Source organism: Phasianus colchicus, chromosome 2 (genome assembly GCF_987193195.1).
Source record: "Phasianus colchicus chromosome 2, bPhaCol1.hap1.1, whole genome shotgun sequence".
NCBI classification, from domain to species: Eukaryota; Metazoa; Chordata; class Aves; order Galliformes; family Phasianidae; genus Phasianus; species Phasianus colchicus.
In genome coordinates this window covers 12,775,888-12,802,780 of record NC_143437.1, presented here as the reverse complement: position 1 = coordinate 12,802,780, position 26,893 = coordinate 12,775,888, and the positions used below count along the sequence as shown (strand labels likewise).

General features: G+C 39.9%; 1 protein-coding gene across 6 annotated transcripts in view; it reads left to right on the top strand.

Moving 5' to 3' along the window:
- Positions 1-26,893, top strand: part of SPTLC3 (serine palmitoyltransferase long chain base subunit 3) — a 293,417-nt gene that overhangs the window by 117,635 nt on the left and 148,889 nt on the right. For 5 of the 6 annotated variants that reach the window (XM_090134807.1, XM_090134808.1, XM_031598140.2 and 2 more), the window contains 2 exons: positions 17,912-18,021; positions 22,793-22,881. The gene's annotated coding sequence lies outside the window, so the exon portion shown is untranslated. Of the gene's footprint in view, positions 1-17,911; positions 18,022-21,895; positions 21,949-22,792; positions 22,882-26,893 lie in introns of those variants that run through there. The other variant, XM_031598131.2, reaches the window with a different exon arrangement.

The following is a 26,893-nucleotide window of genomic DNA, read 5'->3' as shown; positions in this document are numbered from 1 at the left end:
ATCCAGTCTGACCTTGGATCTCTCCAAGGATGGGGAATCTACCACCTCTCTGGGCAGCCTGTTCCAGTGCCTCACCTCCCTCACTGTGAAAGAAAAAACTAATTCCTTACATCCAATTGAAATCTCTCCTGTTCTAGTTTGAAGCCACTTCTCCTTGTCCTGTCTCAGCAGACTCTGCTAATGAGTCTATCCCTTTTTTGTATGGTTTCCCTTTACACACTGAAAGGCTGCTATCAGGTCTCCTTGGAGCCTTCTCTTCTCCAGGCTGAACAGCCCCAGCTCTCTCAGCCTGTCCTCTAGGAGAAGTGTTCCATCCCTTGGATCATTTTTGTGTCCCTCCTCTGGACATGCTCCAACTGGTCCATGTCTCTCCTGCACTGAGGACTCCATATCTGGATGCCATCATGTGTCTCCAGCCTAGCTGCCCTGGAAAGCAGTGAGCTCTGGAGATCCAACCTGAGAACTTACTTGGAGGTTGTTAAAGGAGCAGTGTGCAGGTAGATCAGGGAGCACGTGCACAGATTTAGAGACCTGAAGTTTCAAGTCATTGAATCCGAATCATTAAGGTTGGAAAAGATCACTACAATTGCATAATCCGACCGTCAACCCAGCCCCCCCATGCTGACTAATCACGACACTCGGTGCCACATTGACAAGGTTCTTGAATGCCTCCAGGGATGGTGACTCCACCACCTCCCTGGGCAGCCTGTGCCAGTGTCTCACCGAGTCATACATGAGCTCTCCTATATTTTCAACATTCAAATCATACAGGGCTCTGGTTTTATATATTTTTTTTCTTTTCCTACTGCTCTCTAAAAATGTTGTTTGTCAACCAAGTGGTTCCATGCTTTCTCACACTGGGTTATTGCATGCTGAACACTTGTGGAGTTGGCCACAAAATATCCTTATTGTAGGAAACCATTCCTTAAACTGTAGCAACAGAGAGATCCCAAGCTGACCATGTTGTAAAGTTTGGCATTACACACAGTTAGACTGGGCTTAGCTCACTTTCACCTGTGTTTTGACTGTGCTGCATGCCTAAGAAGAAGAGACTTCAGAGTTTTCAAAAAGATCATGTGCTGTGCAGTGACCTCTAATATCCAGCTGTGTTTTTGTGTAGTTTCAAAGCACTTCGCAAAGCAAAAAAGTTTTAAGGATGGAATGGCTTAAAGTTGAAGCTAACTAGGTGCCAAGCCACAAATAGAAGCTAAACCTCCAGCTGTGCCCTTGCCCAGGGATGGCTTTTTCATTTCTCCTGCAAGGAGTATCTTGATCTGTATAGACTCCTTCTGCACTGCTCAGATACATGATCCCTTACCCTGTGAAAAAATGCAGTTGCCTGCCCCGGAAAATACTGTAACCCAACTTCCCAAACCAAAGCAGCTGCCACATCAGAAGCAGCTGTGTCTGATGCTGCCATCTGGGTGGTGCTGCTGCTCCAAGAGCAGTGGAGGCAGGGAGAAAACTGCATGTCGTAACATCTCTTTCTTTCCATTTCTTTTTTTTTTTTCCCCTAATGAAATGCATTTGTCTTAACAAATGGTTTAAGAAAAATAAAGCAAGGGATGGAAAAGGACAGGAAGTTTGTGAGATTTTCCATTTGGAAAAGCCTGCAGAATGCGATAGTGAAATGGTAAGCTTAGAGCTGGATTACAGCAAAACACTCAGTGCTCAGAGGAAGGTGAGCCTTTTCGAGATGTGTGCAGAGATGGATGTTTGCTTGTTTTCCCTCCAGAAATGTGTGCTCAAATCTGCATCAAAAGCAGAAAATAGGAGTATCTTGGGGCTCTGAGAAGTTCTTGACAATGTGGCTTGGTGAGGCGGGTGGGTATTCACCGGTCATGGGGTCAAATGAGCAGGCAGGCACAATGGGGGCTCCTCCTGACTGGGGGGAAGTGAAGCAGCCTGGCACCAAGGGGTGCAGAGGAAACTCAGGTGTTTTGCACAGGTCTGTGCAAGCTTTGCTGTTGGGATCACAGCAACGCAAAGCCTCAGCTCTGCTTATGGAATCCAGTAAACAGTGTGTGAATTCTGCATGTTTTTGTGGCCAGCATCATTGAAATCTGTGATAAAATATAAATTAACTGAGGGAAAAGTTTTCATTCTTGTTTCATCCGAGGTACTTGCTTCAACTTTATTATCCCAGATGATTGTGTACCTTGTATTTAAGGATCCCCATGCTCTTAATTGGTCAGATAAGTGGGAGGCTCTGATTCAGTGGCACACTTGTGAATTCCAACATGTGAGAAGTTTCTCTGGCTACAGAGGGATATACTTAAGTGCTTTTCTGGATAGAGGCCATCAGGAGTCAGACGGAAGGACTCACAGAAGCAGTGCTATTAGAGCAGTAAAGCTGCTTAGCTAATGGTCTTATAGAATGGGATCCTAATTTCATGAATAAGGAGTGAGTAGCAGCAGGCTTGTGGTCAAAGGAATAGGGCTCTGCATGTCTCTCAGGAGAGACTGAAGCCCAGAGTGATGGCATGATTTTCCTTTAATTAATTTTTTAGCTTACCATGTGTATTCATGCAGGTTAAAACATCTTGCTCGGCTTGCTGCTGGTGGGTTCTATGGGACACGTGAGAGTTAAGCTTGTTCTGTGTTATTTACCAAAACATCGAGATTTTCTATTCTGTTATTCCAACAATTGTTGCCTTGTTATGGCTCAGAGAGACTGTGAGCAGCACTTAAGAAACAGGCTCTACAGAGGGATGTATCATTTTATTGATCCCATTTGAAAAATTACCTTCCTCACCTCTTCCTCCTCTCCCCCTAGGAAAAACTTGTGATCTCCATCTCTCCCTATATGGCATTTGCAACATAGCCAGCTTTGTATAGCACATAAATTCAGTACCTGAGCAGTGACAGTTCATTGGACTTGCAAGGGGCCTTTGGCTCCCCAGAAGAGCAAGGAAACTGAGGATTTTTGCATGTCCAGCAGCATACAAGGATGTTACTATGCAGGCTCTTTGGGGGTCAGGAGATTTCAGCCCATCTGCTGAAATAAAATCATGGAATTGTTATAAAGGGATTCCTCATGAGTCTGAGAAATGGTGCCTACAGCTGGTGGTCCTTGGGGGTAAGCTGGAGAATGGAGACAGGCACATGTGTCACTGAGTTAATGTAGCTGCTCTGCTGGGTGATAGTCATGTCAGTGTCACCACTGTCATCTGGCACCGCTGCAAGTACCAAGTGAGAAAGCGTCTGCTGCACTTCATTTGCTGGACTTTGATGATGGATTTGGCAAAATCATGACCTGGGATGACAGATTGTTCTCCCATATAATTGATGTGGGTGTGGGTGCTGTCTATTGAGATGTGTGAAGTAGTTCACTGCTATGAGACAATTAAGGGTTTGGGTATCCCCCTTGTTCCTCCACTGTACGTTCACATTGTGTTTCAGAGAGAGGTTGAAAGTGAGAGGGAGGTGATTTTTCTGCATTGACATCTCCCTGTATACCAAGTCACGCCTCCCAGTACAGGGACATGGGGAACAGTACCCAGGGTCTGCACTGGAGCCCTTGGTTGTGGTGGGACACTCAATCAGTCAGCAATCAGGCCCTTTGCTTCTACAAGCTGTGGGTATTCCCTTGTGGGAATGAACTCCTGCTGCCAAGGTTTGAGATGAGCATAGGGAGACCCAGAGCTCCACACTGCATCTGTGTGTAAACTTCTCAGACTTCATGGATGAACTTCCATGGAAACCATGAAGGATGTGTAAATAATAGACGCTGTTAATACACAGGAGAAAATCTGACAGATTGGATGAGATTCTACAAAATCCGGTAAGGATACTGGCCATCTTCTCTACTCCTTTGGCTGAGACTTTCTGTGCATAGTCCTGTCCCATGCTCACCATAATTACAGAGTTACCTAAGCTAAAACAGAAGTTCTGCTCTGCTAGCCTCTGCAAACTCAGTGAGTGGTTCAGTGGGGTGAGGCTGAACAACTGGATTTTGATGCATTTGGATTCCTGCCTTCCCTGGAAATCACTATCAAATGTACCCTTTGGCATCTGAAATACTTTTAAAATCTGGTCCTAAATGTATTTGTTTTGCAGGAAGTGAGTGAGTTGCAATCAAAATATGGAATTAATGACAAAACCTGTCCTGTGGCAAAACATGAATACTACTCAGCCTTAAATTAATAGCAAATGCAACACTGGTTATGCTCCAGAGAGAACTGGGAAAAAAAGATATCTATTCAGAGAGTTTTTAAAAAATAAAATAGATAAATATTCCAGTCTCTATGGAAAGTGATTCTGTTGACAATAGAATTCTATGGGCTCAAATACTCAGTTATCTTGAATAGTTTAAAGCCACACTGCCCTGTTTGGGGTGCCCAACTGCACCCTTATCATGACCCGATGGTGCTGCTGCTGAACTCTGGGGCATGTCCTCATTAGAGCTCCAGCCTCTCCTGCAAAGCACCAGGACTTGCTTCTTCACCTTATTTTTGGTGCAGTGCCAGCAAATGCAGCTCTATTAAATCTAATTAGATAAATATATATGTATTTTGTAATCAGGCAGTTAATTATGGCATAGAGAGCAGATGGCAGTCCCTGGCATTTTCTCTGTCTATTCATAGCTATTTTAAAATGAAGAATATACACATTGCAGCTAATTATGACTTAATGTAAAATAGGTAATTGTGAACTCAGCTCTTGTCTCCTTGAGTGTTATTTGTGTGAAGAGTGCAAGAGGTTTTGGGAAATCTGCAGGCAGAGTTCTCTGTGACAGTGCCCCTCTTCTCCTGTGCAGTGTTTGGATGTGTGTGTGTTTTGTTTGGACCCCTTCCTCAGCAGGAGAGGGCCAGTCCTGCCAGGAGCACCTGTGATCTCTTTGATGTCAGACCAGGAGAGCAGCAGGTCCAATTTAATTTGGGAGCATGGAGGGTGCTGCTTTCACAAAGGAAGGGCAAGAGAGATACGAATGAATTATGCTGTTTTAAAGAATATTATGGCATTTTGTGATGGTCACAGAGCTTGTTCATGGCACCAGATAGCTAAAAGGAGCTACTCTGAAAACAGCTCTGGAAGTTTATGGGTTTTTTGGGTTGCTTTTTTTTTTTTTTTTTTTTTGATTGTCAAATTCTTCAGTCTCAGCATTCATGGGTCAGCTGTATTTCTGCCTTCCATTGCTCGCTCAGTGCATGAAATGCTTTATTTATCCAAAAAGCTTTAGAAATTTTACTACAACTCATGTAAAATGCTGAAAAATAAACAACCGTTCCTTTTCTGTTCTTATACTGTGACTGAAAAAGCAGAATATTTGGGAACATGCAGTACAGATACATACTGTCAGTTAGATCTGTGTGGATCTATTCATGTTCTGGTGACAGGCTCTCTTCTTAAAAATAAGAAAGGTAATGGTGTTTTGTCCTATACACAGTAAAATGCTGAGATTTAGGCAGTGGAACAAAATGATTCAGTAGAGCAAGATGTGTTTGTTTTGATTCTTTCTTTGTTTTTCCCCAAAGAATAGTGGTGTTAAATTTAAAATGTTTCTTTTCAAAGCATGGATTTGACAGTGGTATTTTTCATTTAGATTCTCTTGATGGAGAAACAAATAACTGAAAGCAGTGTTTTCCCATAGCTTGAAATTTTTTGGTGAATCCATTAGGTTCTGATGGTAAAAATATATTAAAGAAATTGTTCATTGTTTCAAGTAAAACAAACAAAAAGTAGATGGATCATAATCCAAGCAAGAGCTATTTGTAGTTGAAGAGCATCTAACAGAGCAAGATAAGAAACTGGTACCTGAAGAAGTCGGTTTCACATAGAAAGCATGAAAGAAGGGCTTTTATTTTTTAGCTTGTCAACTTCTTGGTTTGGAGTTTTTTTGTGTGTATGGCTTTGTTTTTTGTTTTTTTAATTTGTTTGATTTTTCATTTTGATTTTCTTTTCATCCTGCCCTGAGGCCAGGAATGAAAGTAAGGAAACTGGATACAAGTCCTGGATTTTGTCAGTCTGATGTCGAGGATTGTCCTATAAAATCTCCTGTGTTATAACCTGTGGCCACAAAGCATTGTCTTAACTAAATGATAAAACATAAGTAGTGAAAGCACTGTGCTCGTAAATGGTCAGAAACTGCAAAATGAAAAGCACTTTCCTATGCTGTTGCTGTTACCGCAGATTTAGGAAGACAGATCTCTCAGTCTCCAGCCTCCGGGCACACATACCTAAGAGCATCCTCTATCCAAACTCCAGCTTCTCCCTGTCCTAGCATTTTCCAAACCCTGTGAGAAGAGCGCTGTTCTCCTCCATTTTGCCCAGCTTTGTTTCTTGTAACCTTCTCAGAAATATAGAGAAAATCAATTGAATTTTACTTGTTTGGGGGAGATTGGAGTAGTTCTTACGGATGTGACACAGACTGCGCCCATTCATTCCCGAGGCATGATGAATGGAGGTGTGAATTGATTTTGACTAGGCTACCTGGAGAGCCAGGACTTCGGCAGCAGTCTTACAAAACAAGACAAATTGTGTTCTGCATTATATAGAATCAGTTCTTTGTTCTTTAAGCACATCTTATGGTGAATAACACAAAGCAAGTTATACTAGAGAACTTCTGAGAATCGTGATTTAAAATGCTCTGGAAGGGTGTTAGGGAAATGGTATTCAAATGCATTCTGTCAGATTTGTCTTTTGGGTGGTTTAGCAATGAGCCCAATGAGATCAGCCTTCTTAGTTTGGTAGTTGTGGTGCGTAAAGCTTCTAGTCTTATGACTTATCTTTAATTAATTTTCTTTCTTTACTTTTAATTTTATAAAGCCAAAACACTTCTGTAGTTATGTTCAAAAATGCAAGAGAAACACTACTGCTATGCAACCAAACAGCAGTGCTGCAAGCTGGTAGGCACTTTAACTGCACAGGAATGTTCTAAATATTCCTTCCAAGCTTCCTGACTTCTTTTTGGTTACTGCATACGTGCTAAATGCTAACCTAATTTGTCTATAGGTTTTGGCTGGCTGCTGTCAATCCTTTAGTCTTTTTCTTTCCTCTGCGTTCTGTGAGCATCATACATGTACCTGTATTGAGGTGCAGTTGACCAAGCAGTGGTCATTCACATTTTACCGAGCAGATTAAAAAATATCTGGGTTAAAATATCTGTTACAGTTCTCCACAAGCTACATGATTCTAAAAAGTGGGGCAGGGGGAAAAACCAGATCTAAAAAAAAACATTAGCATCTAGCATAACACATCGGTTTGTTGGAAATTATATCTCAATTTCTACAAAAAAACCCCACCATTTTCAGTGTTTTTCCAAGGGTAGGTGAGTTTTACTCCCCAGCTGGATTCAATTTGAAAAAGACTCATGCACCTGTTTCCCCCACAAAAGCCTCTGACGTTTAGAGACTAAAAAATATATGTCACAAAAGGGTTAAACTTGTCCGGGTTCTAAAGTGATTTGGCAAATTTTGCTTTTGAAATGAATAGCCTAGCTCCAGGGATTTGCCATTTGCAAAGCAATGAAAAGAAACAGGAGCAAATGTTGCCAGATTGAAGTGCTGTGAGCACATGCAAAGTTGCAGCTCTTGGAACTGCAACATCCTCTTGAGACTTTTGTTTTCCTCTCCAACTGAAATTTGGTCCTGCTTATCTAGCACCAGACCTAGTAGCTTGCATTCATAATTGGAACATAATTGCTATTACGGTACAAATAATAAAATTATTATTATCTTAATGATCATGTTGTAAACTCCTGGAGAAGTAAGCACTTGGAAGGGAAGAGCTCTGTACGACCTCAAATGTGTTATTGAACTTAGTGCTCCTGTGGCATTGTTAATAATAATTAATGCAAAACGATGTATCCTGCTCCAGCAGGTAATTACACTTGACTGGGCTGAGTTGATTTGCTTTGTGTTCAGTTGAGCTGAACTGACATGCAAGTGACATCAAGTAAGTTTATGGCACCTGTCACTCATCCCAAATAAATGACCTTTTCAGAGATACAGAATTTTCTGTTCAAAGTGAAATGTTTCTGATATGGAAGCAAGCTACCTTATCCACAGTAGCTTATGAAATGCCACATTTTCCCCTCAATTTGAAGGCTAAAGAATGCATAAATAATACTTAATATATATTAGCTATTGAATCTTTGAAAATGCAAACAGTTTCATCAATCTTGGGGAATGCCTATCCTCAGGATTTGTGAGATAGTTTTATTCTTCCTTATCATTGTTGCTGAATTGCCCAGTACTTCTGAACACTTCCTGAAAGCACTTTCTGATTTGTATCATCTTACAGAAAAAAGAAAAAAAAAATTAAACTGTAGGCTTTTAGCTACAGTGTGTCTAAACTTCCTTTTCATCACCAACAGCATCTGGCTGGAAAGGCATCACGCTCTTTAGCAGCAATCCGCTCCCACTGTTCTCTACCCAAGTGCAGTCAGAGTTCACAGTTGGTTCAAAGATGGCTACTGCAAGAGTAAATCATTTGCCAGTCACTTCAGGTAGATTAATTATATTTAGCCAGTTAATTTCTCTGCTCCTCATCTAATGGACACTTTTAAAAGTTCTTCTGTAAAGCTCTGGGGCGTTAGCTGTTATAGGCAGTGTCAGTCCACCCTTGCTCTGTGTGACCTGAATGCTTTCTGCTGTAACCCTCCACTAATAAGAAAATCAATATTTTAAGCCCAAGCCTGATACAATGCTAAAGTTCACTCTTCATAGAGATGGGAATATTTTAATCCCCTCTGGAACTAAGATCAAGGGAAGAAACTGTTGCGTTGGTTTTTTTGTTTTGTTTTGTTTTTGTTTTTCTGTAAATAGATTTAGATCATGAAGGATGCAACAACATATCTTGTTTCTGATGTTTAATGATAAATAAAATGTACTTAATATCCCGCTTAGTACGGAAGTGACAGAGCAGCAGGGGCAGGCTGTCACAAAGCCTGGTGCCACCTTCTCTCAGTGTCACAAGAACACAGGGGAGGAGACAACTCTTTTGGATTTTCTGGTGAAGTGTGGTTTTCTGCTGCAGTGAGGTTTGCTTCTGCTTAGGAGAAATCAGTGGCTGGGGAAGAAGGGCAGTGGAAGCTATTTGGATAGCTTTTGTAGGCATTGATTCATGTGGCTTGTTTTGTCATGGCAGTCTAAAGAAAGCATCACTGTGTCTGTTTCCCTGTGGTGCCAGAGCTCTCTGCACCAGATCCACTGCCCCATTAGCAAAGATTGTGGCACCAATAGACCAGAGAATGGGGCACAAAGCTCAGTGAAGCATAGGCTATGTACTTGACTTTTATTCTTACCTAGCTGTTCTAGGATAAATGTTGCCCTTCTGCCAAAATTAATCTTGTCCTAACCCAGCTAGAGGAATTGAGATACCTGGTATAAGCCTCTGTGTGATTCCTGAGAAGGTGTTGAAAGCTGTGCTGGCAAATGTATGTGCTGCCAGACAGCTGTCCATCACTTGCTTATTCCTGTTCTCCTACCAGGACAAGTTTTCTCCAGACACCAGAGAAGAGTGTTAGTCAGCTTAATAGGTTTGCTGGTGAGCCATGCTCTCATTGAAGCACTGTTCCAATCTCGTCCCTCAGTCCATAGCGTGGCTTGTCCCTTAGGAAGCCTGCTGCCTACACTGTATTTGGTGTAGTGTGTCTTTCCTTAAGCAGCATGGGCAGAGGGATGTGACACCTAACAAGGCTGGAACTGTGAAATAGGTTTCCTCCACTGCCACTGTTTGTTTGCAAAGGGGAAATAGTAGTATTTCATTCTCCTTTCTTCAATTGTTTATGACATTTTTCAGCTGCTGTGAGGGGAAGGTGATGGAAGCACATTTGGAAAAGGCTGGAGGGAGGGAAGTGCTGTAGCCTTGTTGCATGAGCTGAGTTTGCATCTCATGTAGGAGAAATCAGCATTTGTGGGTGACCTGGAGAAAGGCAGTGGGGTGCCCCTATTCCTCTCTGAGCTCTTCTAAAGACGGATCTTTCTCCCTTTGAATCTTTGTTCCTGATCTACTCCAGTAATTCAAATATGCTTTTCCAACCCTGACTGTGTCAAAGGGCTAGACAGCACAAGGGATTGGTACTTAAGCATAGAGGTGACCTGTCTTGTGTGGTGTCTTAGTTACATTCCCTACATATATACCATCTGAATAGTAAATATATGCAGCAATATTACAAAACAAACAAATTACCTGGCTAAAATCTCCAGGCTTAAGCTGTAAAATCTCTGTTAAGTGTGACTGAAAATTTGTACAAATTTCAAGAAGGAGAAAAACATAATGGTACAATTCATGAAAATATAAATTGCTTGCAGTTGAAAATAAGATGTCTGTGCTTTAAGAGCAACAGAATATATACACTACTCTGAAAGTCTCCAAGAAAGTTTGTCTTTCTCCATACAGCTCTTGATGCTATAGGCTATGTAATTAATAACCTATTATCATACGCTGTGTCAACCATCTATTTTAAGATTGTTCGAAATTGTCTCAAGAGAGCAATTCAAATAATATAGCAAAGGAATCACCCCCCTCAACCTTCCTAGTCTTTTAAATCAATATTTAATACAAAATAAACTTACATTATTTAATCCTTTTGGGGATGGAGTCCTGGAAAAACGTTTCAGACAAAACCTTTGGCTGAATTCTCCCATTCCCCTATATCATATAAAAGAGAAATTGTAGCTGTACATCATCACTAGTGCAAACAGTGGAGAGAAGACAAGGCTCTGGAACAATTCTTATCATCAGTGTTAAGCTTCCAAAACATGAGGGTAAAGCTAGATAATAGCTAGGAGGTAACTAATTTACTGGCAACTTCTACAAACCCAGTGTTCTCTGCCTCAATGCCCATTTAACTTAGCACAGTAGAGAGCCTGAAAATATAGACACTAAAATTCCTCTTTCATAACAGATGAATTAATTTAGCCAGCCTAGTTAATTCAAATGCAAATTATGTGTTGAAAGTGTCCATTATTTATTGCTTCATCTAAGACTGTTTCTCTGTTTTTCTCAATTTCTGAAGTTCAGCAGAGAATCACTGAACTACCGAGCACTCTTGTAGACATCAGTCAATTTTAGTAGGCTTTCAAATGACGTTTGATTTTTTTTTTTTTTTTTTCCCCCCTCTGCTTTAAACCTAATTTTGAGATTGTTTATTTGCTTTGACTTGTTTGTGGTTTCCAGCAGTGGTGCACTGCCACTGCCAAGTGGTTCAATTTCAAGTAAGCGGTTGGATACCAGCAGGAGGAACACCTCATCCCAGCTGGATGACCACTACTAATTTCATGCTGTATTTTCCTTCAGGGCAGGCTGGAAAGTGATCGTGTGGTCCTGTCCTGTGTTTATATGTTTTCATATAAATACTTATGTGTGTGTAGGAGTCCTGTTGGCTGTTTGCCTTTGTGTAATAGTATGTAACATTCCTCCTCCTACTAAACAATTTTCAGAACATTTTGTAGCTGCATTTTATTTATTAATATTGTATATTTTCTTTCATATTCCCTCATGGCGGGTAGCTCTGTGTTACCAGCATCCCTTCCAGAACAGAGGGGAAGCAGAAGTTTCCATTTGTGTAGTAGGAAGGTGGCAGTGTTTGAACCATCAGCTGACTGTTCAGTGGGAACCCACTACTGCAGACCTCTAAGAAGAAATGTTGGAGGACTCCCTCCAGAAATAGAAGGCAGACAATTAGGAAATATGATTACAATTTTGTAGATAATAGTCTATTCCCATCTACAGTGCAATCCTATTTTTCTCTACCTTGTATAAGAGCAAAAATGCTATTTGATTTTTGTTTGCTTTTTTTTTTCTCATATTACACAGGCGCAATCAGACACCCTTGCAAGGACTCTCAAACTGTTTATTTTCACATGAAGAGTATTTTTTACTAGATGTGACTCTCCATTTGTCATTTTTCCTCAATGTTCTCCAAAATCTGTGCTGATAATGGATGACAGAAGGCCATTCTGCCTTCCTTCACGCAAGTAATGATTCTACATTTAAGATTCTGAAAAAAACTCCAAATCTCACTGGCTTTCTTAGCTGGAGAAGCCAGAAACCAAAGATCTAACCCAAAGTTACTGCCCATGAGACTCCAACAATGCAAACTGGAGAAGAGCACCCAAAATGGCAGTTATTTTTCCTCATGTTCATTCTTTTGAGTGGGAACAGCCTTCTCTTTCAAACAGCATCTTTCTGCCTCGTGTCTATCGTCCAATTTCAACAATGAGAGCCAAGTGGTTTTTGTTATGTTGCTCTGATACATTTTTTTTCTCGTCCTTGTCTTAGACATATTTCCCTAATGCTGATAGTTTGTAGCTGCCATTTCTGTTTTAGCAAGCATCAGGAAAGCACTGCCTGACACTTGCAGCTGGGAGAACAGCACATGAGAGGGAGGAAGACAGGGAGCTTTGTTTTGTGCTTTTCAGGTATTCTGATGTTTCCGAAGGATATGGATATTGTGTGAGTTCTTGGAATTTAATTTCAAAACCACATTTGATGGTAATAGGTATTTGTAATATTTCCTAGTGTTAATTTTCCAGCTATTTCTTAAATCAGTTGATAATTATATTCCTACAATGCTCATAAAGATGATTCCACATGTTCAGATGTCTAGCTCTATTCTTAACTTTCTATTTAAAAAGTACTTCATATTTCTTAAAGTATTTTATTACAGCTTTAAGATTTCTTATTCAGACCCTATACTGTAACAGCATTCTTGAAGGTCCTTAAAAATTTAATCACTGTAATCTGTATCAATTTAGTTTAGCACTTTGTTTGAAGAAATGTATCAGTTACTTACAGCTCCAGTTCAGCTGGCAAAGCAGTGTGCAAAGGAAGTATACAGAATGGAGTGCTGCTGTTTTGCAGCCATGTGAAGGTTTGTGCACAGGAAAGCTTTGCAGTGGTCACTGCTCAATTGTTTCTTATGCATTGAAAGAAAAGAAGCAACTGTTCTGTTTCCGTTTGATTCAAGCTTAAAGGCAGTGTTATCCCAAAATAAATACATTGATTTAAAGATTTAGCTGAAATAACAACTACATTTTGAATTTATGCACTACCTCGAACTGTATTTTCAAGCATAGACAGGCTTTAAGCACTCAGAGGCTGACTTTTAATTAGCACAGCTGACAGCACCATCCCAGAGCTGGTTTATCTTAATGTCAAAAGCGAAACTTCATTAAGTTTTCTAAGCAGCATAAGAAAATGCAAATAAGATAGAGCCCCTTAAAAGGCTTGTGACCGCTCTTGTCACTTTTATTGCGGATATGATTTTCACTCATAATCCCATTGGCTTCCCCTCATTGCTGTGTGTGTCGGCTGCATTCCCAGCTTGGCACCATACCCACATATTTCAGTGGTTCATCAGTGCCTCACCATGAGGATGGCAGAAGGTGACAGTTTTGTTTAGAGCAATGTACAGCCACAGCCCCAAGCCATCTTGAAGCTGGATGCAGTTGGAGGGAGCCAAATGCCTTTCCCAGCACAGCACCAAAACACCTCCTGCTGACACTGTGATCCTCCAGTCCTAGTGTCCACGTGTTACAGGCATTCAGGTTCCCTCCTGAGCTTGGAAAGCTTGGAAAATGAGCAAAATAAGTGTGTCTTTGCCTGACCGTGTGGTCTTGGACTCTTTTCTTTTCTGTGTTAATCAGCAAGTAGCAGCTGGTTTATCCAGCACCCCAAAGACCAGAGTGGCTGCAAGTGACCCAGGCCATATGCAGAGCATACAAGGCTGCAGCAAAAGCAGGGCATTGCCCCAGCTTGGAAATTAAAGGCTGCTGGTGACTTTCTGCAACTGGGAAATACAGATTTTCTCTTTTATTCGTTATCTGGATCTGGACTACAACTTATTTCTCTTTGCCTGTAAACAACACTTACTGGATTTAAAAAAAAAAAAACAAAAACAACAATCAAGAAATACAGTGCCAAATATCTCTTGATTTAGTAGGAAGTGGCAGATTCTTACGTGCTTTTCCCCACCTCACATGTACTCTTTTTTTCAATCTCAGGACTGCTGTGAAAGGCAGTATCAAACTTTTGGAGCTGGCCCAGCTCCAGGGAATAACAAGGCCAGAAGGAAAATCTATTTTGGAGGATAAGGAGGGAGTTGTAAAGGAAATTAAGTCAGTTTATTATTTAAAAAAAAAAAAAAAAAAAAAAGGTAGAAGGGCATAATGTGTTTATGTTCAACAATGATTTTATTACAATTGTGATGCGCAGTGACAGTATGTTAAATTTCGTTGTCAGCAGGGGACAACACGGAACAATTTGTGGCAAAAGGCAACAGATGCAATTCTGTCTGCAGCTTCACACATCTGCTCTGCAAGGCAGTGCTCCTCCAATAAGTCTCTAGGAGGGATCCAATAAAAATGATATAAAATTTTATTGTGTTAGTGGCACTAGTTATTAGAGTGAAGAACCAGAAATCTTACCCAAGGGCTGAACCTTTCCTGTGTTTTAGTGCAGAGTAAATGATGAGGCTGTTGCTGGTAACAGCAATACTACAGTGGGAGAAGGTAAATTCATTTTGGAGTGCTTAGCACGCTGCTGGGGATGGCTTAAAAGCAGAGTGGGAAAGCTAATAAAAGAGTAATAGGCAGCAACACATCAGGAAGGATAGAAATGAAATGTTGAGGTGGTATTTAAATAAAAATAACCTAGGACTTGGCACTTGTGGTGGCCAAGCATTGCATATCCCAGATTCAGGACCGGAATAAGAATGAAGAGCTGATCAAAGGAGATTAGGATGAAGGCTGGAGGTGATGTTTTGGAGCTGCAGCCTGCTCAGCTCTGCTCAGCTCCCTCTCTGCAGGGAAGGGCCCTCACAGCGGCCATCACCTGTGCCTGTGCTTCCTGGGGTGGATTGCTCCTGTTGTCTGAGGGGAAGGAGCTGACAGGTGCTGGAGCTGTGTCCGCTGAGGGAGGGAAGGGGAGGCGCCATGTTGGGAGCTGCCAGCCTGGCAGGAGATGGCTGCCATTGTCCCACCTCAGGTCACCCCATCCTCTCCAGAGCCTTCGCTGACTGATTTGGGTCACACTGACCCATTAAAGCAGTAGATTCTGTCATTTTTGTACGCTGTGGGCTTTTCTGGTACTACATAACTAAGAAATCCCATGTAACAGCACCTTCTTTTACAGACGTGTGGAGTGACAGACTTGAGAGCAATCACCAGTGTTCCCTCTCTTCTGTCTTCCCTGTGTTTATAGTACCGAGATGCTCCATAAAATCTTTCTGAATTTCCTGAGCATGGGGCTTAACCATGTTTTTGGGTATATCATATATTTTAGCAGGATATTTCATCAGCAGATTAGGCATCTCCAAGTGCTGACTGAACAATCTCTCTCACAGCAGTGTGGCAGTAAGGACGCCACAGTAGAGACAGTGGTTTCTCCTCTGGTCACATATCCTTCATGAAATGTAAATAAATACAACAATCTGAAACTTGTTAATTGCATTTGAGAATAAATCCACACTAAAACATGACAAACTAAAAAAAAAAAAAAAAAAAAAAAACTATCAGGACTAACCTGAAACAAAGTAATTCTTTGTTTTAGAAATGAAAACCAAATTCTGTTTGAAGAACTCTGAAACATTTTATCCTGGTTTATTTTGTTGGAGACAGTGCATCATTAAATTGTTGAAATGACCTTCAGTTTCTCTGTGCAGGCTGAACTGTTTACCAATTGGTACGATAATGGTGTAAATGCTTTGGTTTAGTCAAATGATGCAATACCAACTTACCTAACATGAGGCAGAGTTTTTTTTAAGCTCACTTCCTGAACGGAACCCAGCAATTTCAGAATGAACTGGAAGGATCTTTTTCCTTTTCTGAAATTTATTTCAGAGGAACACTCCTGAGCCATTTCAAATTCCAGCAACAATTTCAAAAGACCAATATTTTACAAGCTCACATGCTAGTGAGAGCAAACAGTGCTGTGTGGTAGTTGTGAGTTTTTGGTTTTTTTTTTTTCTGAATAAATAAATAATCAGTTAGAGCTGGACTGGAGGAAACAAACTTTCCAACATTGATCTTCTGTTGGTCAGTTATGAAAAGTTTGGGGAAATGCACTGCCAGGAAAATATATTATTGATTGTTTTAGAATAACTAGAATAACTAGAGAATTAAAACAAGTCAATATTTAAGAAAAAAAATTGAGTTCTGCATAGGAAAAAGCCACTGGCAAAAAGACCGTGGTGGTAAATATGCTTAATAAATTTAGTGTTTCCTATGCATTTGTGACCCATTCCCTTATTTTCTCAATATATTGCATAATAAACTGGTAGTATAGCCCTAGAAAGCAGCTTATTTGACAGGCTACCTGAAGAAATGTAGAACGTAAGTGACAGTCACAAAGTAAGGAGCCACAGTCCATATCAGCTAAGATTTTGAGCCTTAAAACAGAAGGGAAGCAAAAAGAAAAAATACAGTGGGGGGGGAGAGGAAAGCCATTGGAATCTTAAGTTTCTAAATTAGTATTTGGTCTGTTCTGACCAAGGCTCTGTTTGCTAATTGCTGGGAATGAGCTAACTGAAATGCTTGGATGCCCTTAGCACATCAGGGAATTCTTGTTCAGTAACGTGGAAGATTTCTGGTAGGCTATGGGTTCAGATAAATACAACTGGCATAATTTTCAGCTAGTATAAACATATGTTGCCTTACTTAGATAACTGTGTTCATGGATTTATGAGATGATGACTATTTATTTTCATTTTGTGTTAGAAATCAACCTGAAAATCAAGTTAATAATTCTAAATGAGTCCTTTTTTTCCCCTCAGCTCCCAGTCATTCATTCATGCCTGAAAAAAATGTTTTCTTTGATCAAAGGACTGTATCAGAACAAAGTGTATTCTTTTCATATTTGCTTTGTGATTCTGAAATCGCTCTCACATCAGTTTACAGTTTTCATGGTTCAGGGACACCCTCGCAGAAAAACACTTGATGAGCATCTTGCAGAAATCCTGTTAGCAGAAAGCAATATAATGAATAAGCCTATTTTGGAGACCATAAAGTGCTATCATCCATACGAATAATCCTGAATAAACTGTCTGGTGCCCTGAAGCCCAGACTGTTCACAGTGAAAAACATGCATATATTAAATTAAAGGTATGATATATACGTATATATTTTTAACTCAGGTAAATGCATTAAATCCAGTTGCTTGCTTTATCTACTGTCAGCATAAGGCTTCAGGCATCCTGGTAATGTAATGGCCATATATAACTCCATCAGCTATTGTTCTGTTGCAGATGACAGCACAGCTTTGTATTAATATCAAGTGATTATTAACAACGCTAATGTATTCATTTGTAGAGTAAGGGGTTATCATTTTTTAATTGTGTAGTCAGAATATTTTCTACACTTCCTTGATTAATATCACATTTGGAAACAGCTGGCCAGTGGTGCATCAGAAATGAAAACAAATATTTTATGTCTGTGTTAAGTTCAGCCCTTGTATTTCTCTGCTTGGATCCTGAACCATAGCTTTATAGCTAGAGCATGGCTTAATAACCAAGAGATTAACAGAAAGCACATTATGCATGTGCTCTAGCACACAATATGGCTGATCTTTTGTAGGTAATAAAATAAGCTCAAGAGTTGCAGGGAAGCTCTATATTAATGGGAAAAACCAAATACCAAAACCTAATGTCCAAACAGGTTTGACATAAGATATTTTCATTTTCCACCTGCAATGTGATGGCAACGAAAAACCTGGAGTTCTTGATGAAAATGGGGAAAAAGCAACCAGAAGAGGTTATATCTGAAATTTATTTCTCCCATTTTCTCTCTGACCAACCTATTCTATATATTGCTCCTATTGAAATTTAGCAATGTATGTAGCATCTCAAACACCTATAGCAAGCAGAAATATTAAAACAATGCTGGAAATGTTTCAAAATAGACTTATCTAGAGATCCTCCTGCAGACTGTGTATTACATCCTGATGTATATATCCTGTCTTTTTGCAGGTATTAGAAGACAGTGAGAGATGGATGGATTTACTTGACCCAAAGAGAGAATGCTGCTCTGCCAAAATCAACTTTCTGATGACAACAGCAGGGCCAAAAATTTGACTCAGGTGATTTTTGTTGCCCACATAAACAATTCCCCTGTGTGAAAGAGGAAGCCTGTATCTCCGTTTCTTCATTCCTGACTTATTAGGCTCAGCCACATGGATAAAGAGGAAATGATAGCCTCAAACCAATCAGTGGGGCAGTAGGTTTCAGAACTTAAACAAGATAAGGAACATTTGAAAACACACACGCACACACAAAATCAATGAATTTCTCAGTGATTTTCTAAAACAGACTCAGGTGTGATTACATAAATGGTAAGTGATAAATGTGTTAAAGCAATGCAGATTCCTGCCCTGTAGCAAAATGGCCTCAAAGGCCAGCAGAGGTTTCTGTCCTATTTCATAGAATTGTGCTGTAATCAATACCAATGTTAAATTGTACTGTGTATATTATAAGGCTATACTGCAGAAGTCTGGTGGCTTATGTGAGCCACAAATTGTTCCCAGGTGAAAGAGCCTTGCAAAGACAGACCCAGACCCAAAATTACCCAGACTTACTAAGGAAATGGAGAAAGCTGTGCTTTCAGATCTAGAGACATTCATATCACAAGCCAGCTGGCTGAGAATAAATTGTTTACACTTTTAAATTGATGGCTATTTTAGGTGATGTTTCTTTTTGTGCCATGCAGTCACTATGAGAAGGAGAGTATTAATTCCCAGAACATTTATACACTATTTACAAAAAATATATTAAGGCCAAGAAGGAGAGTTTTCAAAAACAGCAGACTGACCTGAGCTAAGACAACTCATGATAATAAGCCTTTTTAGTAGCCTTTCAAAATCACAGCCAAAGGGTTTTGTTTTATATGCACAGACAGGAGCACCAATATGACAGAGCATGGGTGTCCAACTCTGCCAAGGGATGCAGCTTCTGTGACAAAGCTCAACTTGAGGAGCCAAGGGGCTGTGAAATAAAGTAATAAAGAGCCAAATGAATTATTTGGTATCTGAGAAGTATATTTAGGAGTAACAGTTGCAAATTTCCCTGTCAAAATCCCATGTGAGACCACCAGCACACACAACCACGTTCATTGGTGGCTACCTAACCACAGTCAACTTGTGTGGCCTAGCAATGGTTCTAGGCCTCCCTCTGGTCTCTGGATTTGGTTTCCAATCTGTTTATTTATATTCCTCTGTGATTATCAGTGTTCACCAGGACAGGCATTGTTACAGAAAAACAGAGAGACAGGTAGGTATTCTGGGTAGCACATTGGTGAATGAGACAAAATTGGTAAGCCTGGTGCTTCTGAGGGCATGTAGTTTGGAGATGGGACATTCAGCTCCTACAAATGATTTCCTAAATGTTTCTTATAAATCCCCCATCTAAAATAGTAAGATCTGTCAAAGTTCTCTGGGATTTATAGCAGGTTAATAACCATAATAAATGACTGCATTAACAGTGAGAGAACGCGTGTAGCGTAATTCATTGATTTTGTTCAAAGCCAGATGAAAATGAACAGTAGAAGAAGGAAAACATCCATATTAACCCTGTGGGAGCTCCAGTATTAATTGGCACATAATCAGGTACAGCTGCTAATAGTCACGCAGCTCTTTAAATCCACACATACAGCACTGCCAATGTAGTCTTAAGAGTTAGAGATTAGGGAGTGTGCAAATGTTCTTTGAAATCTTGTTCAGGTTGCTGGGTGAAAGTCATATTTTCTTATTAAGCTTACAAGTGGCTAAACCTAGGTTCTGTTTTTGTCAAGATCAGCTAATGTTTGAATTCCCTTGTATTGTGTAAACCAACTCTTCCCCTACTTGTGTGTGACTGAATTAGAAGTTGGGTTTTTTTCCTGTGTTTTGTATCTTGATAATACCAGTCTTCAGAGCAGCTAGTCTTGATGGGATATTTCAGGTTCTTTATGGAATCTTATTTTTCTGGATATTGTTGTCTTCTGGCGAAACAATATAGCTTGCTGCAGCTGCTACTGGGCTACATGGCACAGGCAAATTCCAATATGAAAGTAAATGCAAGAATGCAAATTGAACGTACAGCAACAAAGAATTAAGCTCTTGATTACAACCTTGGAAGCAGTGACACACACAGTAAAAACAAACAAAAAGAAACAGCAAACAAAAAAAAACAACTCCAAAGATGTAGGAAACCTTCAGTGACTGACAACAGCCTCTTGGCTGAGCCATCACTTAGGTTTTTTCCTTCAGCTATCACAGAATCACAGAATGGATTAAAGTCCAGAGGACAGTTCAGCAGAATTCTCCATCCACAGGGCTGGTTTTTTGAGCACACCATTATTCTGGGGATTCCATTAACCTTAATAGTCACAGGGTTCCTTAATTCTACTAAATGCAAACAACGCTCCAAAGACCTCTCTGTTTGGGGTCTCTTGCTCTCCTGCAGACTTGATGTGGCTGTTACATGATCACATAAGCATTAACGAGGTATCTTTAACATGAAGTATGACAGCTCTGCTTTGTGGGAAAAGTTGTTGGAGTACTGAGCCTCTCTTGTTATGTCAGCTGAACTGCATTTAGAAATGTTTGTGTATTTTTTTTAATCCCTGAAGACTGCTTGTGTGACACTTATGTCTTTTGTCTTCATGACCCTTTTACAGTGACCACAGAAGGCATTTTGAAACATTAGTCATTTTAGGGTTCATTCTGCTAAATAGAAATATGCCAGAGTATTTCTTGCTTTAAGAATGGCTTTTGAGATGCGGAAGACCCTTTCTTGCAATCATTTAAAGCTGTGACAATTTTCATGTGTGCCTTTACAAAGCTAATCAGCAGCTGCATTTGTTACTTATCCCCAAAATACCGTTTTCCATCTTGGCTATGTTCCTCTTATGAATATTCATAAACATGATATGAATTAAGTGTGAGAAATGCGCTCTTATTTGAGGTGCTTCCTTCTGTTCATGTCTGTAGCATGCTGACTTTCTGATCTTCTTAAAGAAAAGGATAAATGAGTAAATGGATAGACGTGTAAAAGCTAGCGCTGGGTGTTGCCTGGCGACTAATAGCTGTCACAGCCAAATTAGCCAAGCTGCTCTGGAGACACAGGTGGTTAGCAAACAGGGACCTCAGAAACAGGAAAGAGCAAGGAGGAGACATTAGCTGGATTCAGGAGAGGAGGCAAAGGTGGAACACTTAGGGAGACGTGGGGTAAAGTTCCTGAGGTCATCTGTGCCGGTTTTATTTGTTCATGCCTTTTTTGTTACAATAAGAAATAGGTGGTAGTGTTTGTTGTTGGGTTTGTTTTTTTTTTTATTGCCCTCATTTTTGTCTTTGCCTGACTCTGTAGTTTGTGCATGAAGGATTGGAACACAGGTGTTGTGAGTTTGTTCCAAATGTGTTGTTTGCCTGAGTAGAGCTTGCTTTTGTGCATTTCAAAGGTAAGCACACAACAAAGTGTAGGGAGTGAAATCACAAGTCATGCAATTAAGTTCCCATCTCCACACAATTTTTCCATTTCCAATACAACATGTAGTACTTAGGGATGTGGTTTAGTGAGCAGTATTGGTGGAGCTGGATGGTTGGACTAGATGATCTGTTCTAACCTTAACAATTCTAGGATAAGGTAGCTTATACAGAACCTCATGCTGAGGTTGCTTATTGGGCGTGGCTGTTGTTTTGTGATTCACTACAAGCTTATCTGGGAGAAAATTACATGTACTGGAGAAATCCCTGTACCTTGGAGGACATACTTGGAAACAGCTTCTGCTTTTACTAGAAAGGATCTATGTACTTGTACCAGAAATGCTGAATCATGGCCTGGTCTGGTGATTGAGCACCTGGTGGGAAGTAGGGCCAACCCAGGGGAGCACAGGTGCATGCCATTATGCAACGCACCTGTGTGACCAGAAGGGCTGGAGCCAGGATCCACCCCTTCCTAGATCACATTTAAGGGTTGGCAGTGGAGGCAAGGGGATCTTTCTTGAGATTTTTGCTGCTGGTGGCTTTTTGAAGGTAAATAGTTTATTATTATTATTATTATTATTATTTATTTCTGTATCTATGGGTCTTGTATTTGAGTAGTTTGCTGCAGCCCGGGACCTTGCTGCTCTGCTGTTACTGCTATACTTTCCATTGTGTTACACTACTTAATTCTGTTTTGTGATTTGCTATGAATGCTGTTTCCTTTTTAAAGTATGTAGTAGCTTCTTACTTATTTGTATAATAACTCTATAAAAATGCTTTTCTTTTCCTTCTCAAAATAAGGGAACAGGAAAGTAGCTTTTCATAGGGAGGAAAAGTAGATATGAGAAAGTGAAATACAAAGCTAAGAAAATCTAGGATGAATGAGAATAGAGCATAGGAGAGTTACTGAAAATATGGAGTAAGGAAGTGTGTGAAGATAACTGTCCTAAACTTGTGATTGCACATTAAGTTCTGCTTTAATGATTCTTTGCGTTTTTAAAACATTCTTGCTCAGGTTGTGTTTCAAGCTTATTTAATTTCTGCTTGTTTTTTACTTCTTGAAAGTGCTGTGGGAGATAAATATACCCTACTAAAAATAAAACACAATTCAACTATGGAGTACTGCTGGTGATTGCACAAGAAAGTGAAGCGTGGGTTGTTTTTGCATATCTCTTTTTATTTAATGAGTAGTCAGTGTTAACCTTTCACCATATGTGAGGAATAAGAAGTGATCAATACAAAGCTGGATATTTGCCAAGGAGGGATTATTTTCTTTTTTTTTTTTAAGATGAAGAACATAATAGTATTATTCTTTCAAATGTTTATCTTAAATTTTAGTCTGTGTTGTTTGTGGAAAAAAATGTGTAAATCTTATTTCTTTTTGCTATTCTAGAATTAGTAATAGCTGAAATCCTGATTGCTTCTGGCGTTGTTGGAGGCTTCTGGAGATGTACATCATAAGTTTGTACAGTGTTTCTGAAGGTAAGAATGGCTACCGTGCTTTCTCTTGGATGGAGGAGAAACTGGGGGCTTCAGCTGACCTTAAGGGATTTCCATGAGTCTGTGCTTTGAGTGTATTCAATTTGCCCTATAAGAAAAAGGGCCGTAATCATTCAGAAGTCCAGATGTAGTGTTGCATTTAAGCAATCAGATCTTTTTACCTCTGAACTGCTACAGTGGTTTTTAAAGTTTCTTACTGCAGTTGAAGTCAAACTGTTTGAGCAAAAGAAGGCTTGTGGGTTTTGTTTTTTTTTCCTGAGAACTTGATATACTTGGTAAAGGTATGAGCCGTGGTTGTTACAGGTAACACCATGATGAGATGAGAAACTTAGTATATTTAAGACCTTCACATAAGCTCAAAAATGGGAAGTATGTTGGAGAGAATTAATTGCAGTCCTGCTACAAAACTGTGGGAGACTGGTATTGAATGTTAAAGCAATAGATATAATATGAACCCAAAGCATCATTGGAAGCAACAGAAGTAGATGAGATGAGCTGTTTTTAATTTTCCTATGAAATGTTGCAGCATGCTCACTGTTGGAATGTGTGTACCTGTGGGTCAGACTGTCTGGTAACTGATAGAGAACTCGTTTCACCATTTCTGATATCCTAAAGTTTTGGGTCTCCAATAATTTAGGGCTTTATTTTTCTAGTAGCTGAATATGTGCGTTTGTATGAATAGAATATAATAGAATTTGTATGAATTGAATATAATGCTTTGCTCTCGTGCACTAGCAACTTTGTGAATACAGGAATACAGTTTTCCAGTTTGTTCATGAACAGCCTGGCTGTTTTGAATTGCCCGTTACATCTGTAGGGTGAGACTTTGAACTATAAGACTAGAGATTCTCTCTGATCGATGCTACAGGGTGATAGGTTGGTTATTTTCCTTTTTCTTTTTTGTCTCATTCCTGTCTTTCTGCTATGATCCTCTTTCAAAAAGGAATATTAAAATGGGATCGCATTCTGTATGTACTTTTCTGTAACCAATGAAAAGTGAACACCTGCATTTACTCTGACCTCATCTTGCTACCCGGAAACTGTATTTCTGATTAATTTATTTCTTTTGGGACAATTAAAAACCTGTAACTTCCTGGAAAGTAAGGGGAGGGTGATCAATAAAAACTGTTTTCTGTTGCTGCAGATGGGAAGCAGACAATGTTTGCTTTTGCTTGCTGTCCCTGAGCTAGTGGCCCTGCTAGTCGGCAGCCTGTGGCATCTAAAATAACTGTATATGGTTTCATGAGAGTTTCTGACAGATAAACTGAAATGAGATGTTCCTGATGAAAGGAAAATGGCCGAGAAACTTTTTTCTCTGGGTTCCACTTTATTCTTTCTGTCTCAGTTCCACCTCACCTAGCATGTTATGTTAATCACTTGGACAGCACCATTTTCCTAGCACCTACCAGCCTGCGAGTCTCTCTTTCCACCTGCTTTTTAGAGATTAGTTTCGTGTTATGATCTGCCAAAGTAACCTATCTAACACCTAGCTGCTGAAATTGCAGTAGCAGTTTCACATTGCAGACAAAATCCCATCAGAGCTGGAAATTGTTTCCTTTATGTGAGTGGCAAGGCAATTACCAAGCTGAGTGACATGGGTAGAGGAGTGCATTTACACTAGAAGCTATTGCTATGGCGGAAACTTCTGGCAGGAAAGCAGTGACTGACTGACATCCTTTGGCTTATTATTATGGTCCTTGCATAAATGAAGTAGGAGCAATGACTGTTACTGCACTTCTAATCAACGAAGTGTTATGCCAGTAATTAGGTTTCTACTAACTCACAGCTCCTTTCTAGCATTAATTGGAGGAGGATATGCAGATTGTTGGTTAATAATAGAACAGTTATAGTTCTATAATCACTTTTTTATGTTCATCAATTTGTTTGATTGCTTCTGTGGCAAACATTTGATCCTGCATGCGTCTATTCAGCCATCAGATGCTTTTATAAACCTCATTGTTTATCAAGTTAGTGACATCTTAAAGTGCTGAAACTTGCTGAGCCTAATAGCAGCAAATATAGAACTTTACTTTGCAATATACACAGTGGGTCCTTTCAAAGAAAGCTCCAGATTGTCCAAACCCCATATGGATGTCAGGGATGGGAACAGTGTGAGCTGTGTGCTGAACCTATTTTAAACTCCCACTCGTGATTTCCAAATACAGCACTCTGTCAGAGAGCAGGCACAGAGAGTTTTTGGAACTACAGTACTCATATAAATAAAAGCTCCAGGAATCTGTTTTGGCAAAAGCATTAATAATTATTACATTACCTGCTTATGCTGCTAAAACTAAAATTGGAGCCTTATGGATTATTGTAATTGGATGCAGATCATATGTATAATATTTCCTGCCCAAAGAATCCAAAAAGCAGAGATTCTTTTTCTTCTGTAAAAATGGGTGTAGGGCTCTGGGAGGGGAGTAAGTATTCATTTACTGCATAGTGACAGATGCATTCTGTCATTCAGTGTCCCTTGCAGGCTGTTTTATGGCCCCGGTGCCCAGAAAAGCCAAACCTGAATGAATTTTCCCCAACCTTTTGGTCAGTGTTGCTTACTTGAAATCAGCTCTGCATTAACACAGCTTTCAGTTTGTTCTGCCCCTCCTCATTTGCAGCTGTCTGGAAGATGCCATCTGGCCATACATTAACAGACTAAGTCTGTTATTGAACTAGGGACCAAATATCTATATCCACTATGCCACTAGTCAATGTATCAGCCTGCTGTTGATGCTACGTAGTCACAAACCTGTCCTCAGAATTTCTGTAAAATGAGAGAGAAGTTATCCAGCAGAGTGGCAGCCAGTTCTTTTGCAAAATAAATGTGTTATAAGGCTCAGCTAAGCTGCTTTTTGCACCTCATGGGGGAAGAAAAAGTATGTGGGAACGGTCATAGCACAGGAGCATGAACAAAGAATTCAACAAATTCACACGTATGTTTGATTTTATGCTAAAGTGAAATATGATTTCATTTTTCATGGCAGCTGATTTCAGGTTTATATGTGAGGCCTCTAGATCTGAATTCATTAGGTGGTCATCATGTATGGAAGTTAGCTGGTTTGAAATATTGTGGCTTTGTGATATGATACGACTTCTGAATGCTGTCCTCCAGCCTCCCTACCCAGTAAGTAAAATTACAACTTGTTTGATTCTGTTAAATTCATACCAGATAACTCCATAAACTTGTGGCTTGTATTTCAATCAGTTTCTTGCAATGCCCTTTGCTGGAAGGGGGTAAGAGAGAAATCAAATGTCTGCAGACAGAAAACTAGACTTGAAATAAGCCATGACACTGTAAGAGTCTGCTTTTTTCTGCTCTGCATTTATTTGTGTGGGTTTTTTCAGCAAACATTAAATTGTTCGAATTTCTGCTTGATTTTGCACCACTAGAATATGCCACATGAAATAATGGATTGATAGTAGGTTCTGAGAGGCCTCTTCCTTGAGGGCCAGCTGCTTGTAAGTAATTCATAATTATGTTTGTAACCAGTTTAAATACCCACACTGCTGCTTTTTCGGAGGTACTCTGTGTGGCTGGAATGGTAATCTGACAACCTGATATGAGGGAGAATCTTTTGTACAAGTTGTGCCTTGATAAACCAAGAGTAATGCCTTTTAAAAGCTGAAGTCCATTTCCATGCCCTGTTGTGGGCAGTGAAGCAGGTAGGACACTTGTGTAATGCTTCTGTTTTCTCAGCTGACACTTGAAGATTGAATGTGATTACATAGGTACATGTGTTTTGTTTGGGTACTCTTCTTCAAAAGCACTTGTCTGGCATACAAGAGCAAATGTGTAGAAAACATGAACTGCAAGCAACAACTCAGCCTCTCAGAAGAATGCATATGCAGGAAATACTGTCAACATACTTGAGATAGAGCTGAGAGAGATGGTTACTAGGTTTGTTTGTGCTTCACATCTTATTTAATCTTTTCTTGAGTAAAGCAAAGTGACAGGAACCTCCAGCTATCTTCAAAAAGGCTTCCAACTATGGGATGC